Source organism: Bidens hawaiensis, unplaced genomic scaffold (assembly GCF_021521415.1).
Source record: "Bidens hawaiensis isolate Kalapana, Puna unplaced genomic scaffold, B.hawaiensis_p1.1 tig00006781_1, whole genome shotgun sequence".
NCBI lineage: Eukaryota > Viridiplantae > Streptophyta > Magnoliopsida > Asterales > Asteraceae > Bidens > Bidens hawaiensis.
In genome coordinates this window covers 1,220,225-1,225,915 of record NW_027491463.1, presented here as the reverse complement: position 1 = coordinate 1,225,915, position 5,691 = coordinate 1,220,225, and positions in this window count along the sequence as shown.

The window sequence follows — 5,691 nt, the reverse complement described above, 5'->3', positions numbered from 1 at the left end:
TAAAATAAGTTAAGTTGCATTCTATTAACTGCGAGTCTATAATAAAATCTCCATTATTGTTTATAGTTGAAAATTTGTGACTAAATGAGTAAAAATTGCTTGTTTAGGTATGTTAGACAAAATCGTTTATGCAAAATAATGTCATAATGTAGAATTTGTACATCAATCAGTAAATTTTTATACCGGTGTGGCTGCAAATGAACTAAAATTTGAGTTTAGCACAGTCAAATTTACTTGATAGCAATTATGTTGTCATAATTTGCATAAACTAAACCATTTCATTATGTATTAGTAAATCATATAAGACATATGATCAACTATATGTTAGGTCTCTTTTATATGTTTTAGTCTTTTATATTGGTTCGGTTATGTATTTGGGGCCGATTGGTCATTTTGTATGTATTGGGCTACGGTCCATTGTAAAGAAGCTCATTGGGCCTTAGTGAATATAACTCATGCTTCTCATGCATGCCACCCTATAAATAGGTAGGGCTGGCAATTTATACACGAGACACGAATACACGACACGTACTTACACGACTTTAACAGGTAACGGTAAGGCCTTAACAGGTTTCGTGTACTAAACAGGTAGACACGAATTTACCTGTTAATTTTCGTGTCTAAACAGGTAAAATACCTGTTTACCTGTAAGTACCTGGTTAGATTTTTATAATTAAATAAATATATATATATATATATATATATAATTATAATTATAAACTATTATTATCTATCCCCAAACCCTAACTCCCGTTTCCACTTTCACGTTTCCAAACCCTAACTCACTTCTCAATCGCCGCCACCACTTCTCCGGCCAAACCTCTCTTCGCCCGCCGCCCTTCTCTGGTGATTCCTCTGCCACAACTTCTCAGCCGGCACCACTTCCTCACCGGACTTTCTCAGTTTCTCCTCTCCGCTGTCAGAGCCGCCGCCGCCCGTCGGTGCTTCCTTCTACTTAGTAATGTTGCTTGATAAAACTATATGAATATGCCCAATTTCCATATGATTAATATGACTAATTGACTATACTTATTTTGTGTGTAGGTTTGATTGTTTGCTTGCTTGGAATTGAAGATTTAAGAAGAAAGACCAATTGGAGCTTGAAAGTTTGGAACTTGATGTTGTTTGATTAGAATTCGGATGCTTTATTTTAAGACTTTTATGAACTTTCAACGACTTTTATTTGCTTGTTATTGTTTGCTTCTATGGTTTTTTGTCTTAAAATTGTTAAGAATCATGGATTTATGTTTTATTTTAAGTCTTTTATGAACTTTTTACGACTTTTATTTCCCTAAACAGGTTGTCAAATATGTGTTACTAAACAGCTCTTATCGTGTATTACAGGTATTAATAGGTTCGTGTTCGTGTTTAGGATACAGGTACACGAAAAGTTTTCGTGTCGTGTACAGGTATACCCATTTCGTGTTCGTGTCTTATCGTGTACGGGTATACACAATATGTCAGCCCTATAAATAGGGAGCATGCCATGAGAGAAACAACCTTTTGCAAAAATTCCATATCTCTAACATTCTCTTCTCTTTTCTCGGCCTTCTCTCTCTCTCTCACTCACTTTTCTTTTTCCGAACATAAACTCAAGATCTGAGACCTCTTGGTTGCTTAGTGTGATTTCCGCTAGCACTAAGTTAGATTAATCCAAAGACGTTGTTAGATCCACCCGCTAGGGACCTACAATTGGTATCAGAGCTTCGGCTCACTAGTTGAGGGTTTTTGGATCACAACCTTGGTTTTGATCTTGAGAAGAAGAAAACAAGTGCTCTTTACAAGAAAGTTCACAAAAACCTCAAAAACAAGAAAAATACAAAAAAAAATGGGCAAAATCTTCATAAAAATGTCTTAGAAAGTGTTCTTGGTAAAAGTATCAAGTCTAGATCTAAGAAGTTTTGGGTTAAAAGTGTTAAAGCTTGGGTTACGGGTTCAAAAAGTTGGTCAAAATTGATAAGAAACAATTTCGCTTCTCATGGCATGAAAGTTTGTGCAACAACCTTTGACCTAGTACTGATAAGGTTAGGTGAAAACAGATCCCGAGGAAGATTTCTTCTAGAAAGTTAGATCCATTTCGCTTTGCTTGGATCCATTTCGTTTCGCTTGGATCCGTTTCGTTTCGCTTGGATCTGTTTCGCTTCGCTTAAAGCAGTTTTGTGCGAAAAAGTTGACTGTCTTGAAGATTAAGCTTTGTTAAAGGCTTGTAACTGCTTAGACCATGGCTAGCACTGATTCAGAGCTGTTGAAGGGTTATTTGCTGTTAGAAAACCAAGTGGGAACACCTACAAAGCCACCAAAGTATATGACCTTGGATGACAACTTTGCAGATTTCAAATGGAGATTTATAAATTATATCTCATTGACTGAGACTGATTTAATGAGATGTTTTGAACAAGGTCCTCATGTTCCCGTGACTCGCACTGATGCTGGGGAACAACTTAAGGCTCCAGAAAACTATGATCAAGCAGACAGGGACCTGTTAGCACAAGATAAGAAAGCCTATCTTATATTGACTGTTTGTCTTTCAAATGAAATCTCTGAAACTCTTCGTGAACACACAAGTGCCAAGGGTCTGCGGGAAGCACTTGTTGAAAAAGTTGAGGGCAATGCCGAAATTAGGGAAAACAAAAAGGCCCTTTTAAAAGAAGAGTTCAATATGTTTAATCATCGTCAAGGTGAAACTGTTTTGGAGTTGGTAAAGAGATTTGAGAAGTTTATGGTAAGAATTAGGGCTGCAGGTGTCAATATTGCAAATGCTGAGGTCAACCACAAGTTGATGAATTCATTGCCATACAGCTGGAGTACCAATACTGTCACAATCAAGAGAACTACCAATCTAAATATGATGTCAAACATTGACTTGATATCCACTATCAAGTCATTTGAAATGGATGAGCAGATGAGAATGAACAATCATCTAAGTTCTCTGAATCAAGCTGGAGTGAGTTCTGGTTCTTCAATGCCAACTGCTTTCATAAGCAAAGCTCAACAGAATGTGTATCCAGTGACCACTCCCAAGTACTCCCCATGTGTACCTTCACAACCAACAACATTCATCTCATCAACTAATCATTCTGATTCTTCCAGTACAAGTTCGTTTCAAAAGGCAGTCGACAGTGCGGTTGCCCAAGCATTGAAAGCTCAAGGGATTTCCTCATCTTCAAAACCTCAACCAAGCAAACCTTCAAGTTTCAGTGAAGCACTACCCATGTTGAATGATTCCAACATCGGAATAGTTCACGCTTTTCTGTCAAGCCATGAAGAGTTAATGCAAGGAAATCTATTGCCACCAAAGTTTGAAGCTGGAGATCTGAGAGATATCAATCAGAAGGATCTTGAGAAAATGGATATCAAGTACCAGATGGCAATGGCGGTGCAAAGGGCTACTAACTTTATGAAAACATACGGGAAGGATAGATTTAATGATTCAGACAGGAAAAGGATCGGGTTTGACAAGTCAAAGCTGCGTTGCTACAACTGTGGTGAGATGGGCCATTTTTCATGAGAATGCACGAATCCGCCAAAACCTGCCAATGATATTCGTGTAACTGAAGTAACAGAGGAGGAGAACAGCAAGGCTGCAGGAAAAAGGCATGAGGTGCAGAAACCAAGCAACTCATCACAAAGAATTGGAGGTCATCCACACAAGGGCAACTCAAGCTCAAATTCAAAAGCCCTTGTCTCCCAATCGGAGGTCCAAGTTGGTGTGGATTGGGATGATCAATTCCAAGAGTTGCAGAATCCTCTCAACATGGCTGGCATGGCTCTCACAAACAATGAAACTTCTTCATCTTCTGCTGCAAGTCCTGATGCATCACAATCTGATGAGGTAAAAAGAAATCTCTGCACTTAAGCTTGCGTAAATAAAGTTATATATTATAGATATCTTCAGGATGAAGGTTTGAAAGAAAACGCAAAACTTCGTCAGTTAAATGCTGAATATGTAAAGGCTGACAAGATATATGTTGAAAAGATTAAAACACATCACGATGATGTTGCAAATCTTAAACTTAAAATCTTTCAAAGAGAGCACAATGTCATCTATTACAAGGACATTGTAAACAAATTAATAGATGAAATTGAAAAGTTAAAACTTGATCTTTCTGATAAACGAGAAAAGGAAAAACAGGTTGAAATATTTGAAGCATCATCTGAACAATTAGATGATCTTATCAGAGCTCAGAGAAGTACTAAAGTTAAATCGGGACTAGGTTGTGATTATTCAGCGGTGCCTCCACCAATAAATGATAATTACACGTGCCTACCCCATTTTAGCTATAATACTTCTCCTGATGAAGAGATGGCCTATGGTATTGGTAAACTACCAAAACCAGTGAAATTTGTTTCACCTGCCTCTCCATCAACAGCTCAAATTTCATCATCTGATAATTCTAACGTCAACATGTCTTGTGTAGCAGGTGATGTAAGTGGTGGGAAGGTTAACCAGGGTTGTAAACCAAAAGGAGAGTTAGAACCACGTTTTGAATCCTGTGTGGGTCTAACAAAATCAATTAACAATCCTATTTGTAACAAAGTGTGTGAATCAATGATAGGAAGTTTAATGTCTAGATCAAAGGATGTATTTTGTGAACCGTCAAGTGATGAAAATTGTATAAATGTTTGCAATGAAAGTGAATGTTCCTCTTCTGATTCCAAGTGTGAAACTGTATTTGATGAAACCATTGAAGTCAAGGTTAATGAACAGACTAGTCAAAACTGCTCATCAAATGATAATAAAATTAAGAACTTAATAAAAGAGAAAATTGGCTTTGAAAATGAAAACCAAGCACTTCTTGTAAATATGTGTCACCCAAGAACAATAGTTCTCAATATTATGACAATAGTTCTCAATATTATGATCAATTTGATAGTGACTTTTACTACTCTCGACAGAAACCTAAGCAGTCAAATTATTTTGCAACTCATCATTCAAATGCTTACAATTATCAGTCAGATAGAGGTCACCAACATGTTAACCAAACAACATCACCTCATCCCACATATCTCAGTGAGCAAGATGTCTATACATGCAACCAAAGAAAATGTTGCTTCATTTGTGGAAATCCGTCTCATCTTGCAAGACATTGCAAAAACTGGCACAAACAACAAAGAGACTTCAACAGTAAGTTTGGTCAGATATTTCCTGGGTATAATGCTCAAACCAAGAAAATGCCTAACCAAACTTACACTTCAGCCAGTGAGACAAATTTAAAGTCCAAAAGAACCGAAAAACCCAAGAAACCATTTTGGCTAACCCAAAGAGAAAGAAAGTGGTTAGCTAAGGGTTCTGAAGCTGAAAAGCCCAAGAACCCTTCAAAGGTTTTCTCAAAGGCTAATCAAGAAGATTTTGTGGTTAAGCCTAAACCAAAACAAAAGCAATCCAGAAAACTTTTCCAAAACCTAGGAAACCATAATTCAAGTTCCTCAAGGGATTGTTCTTCAGATTCTGATTCACCAAAAGATTATATTTTCAAAAATCATAAAATTAAACTTGGTGCTTTTGTGTTTAACCTTCCTGAGACAAGAGTGTCTCGGGAAACCCTCCACTAACTGGTTCTTCGTGTGTGTAGGGACAGGCTGGACGGCCTGTCAACAGTATTTGGTACTTAGACAGTGGCTGCACCCGACACATGACAGGAGACGAATCGCTGTTGTTCGACATCAAACCATTCAATGGTGGTCACGTTT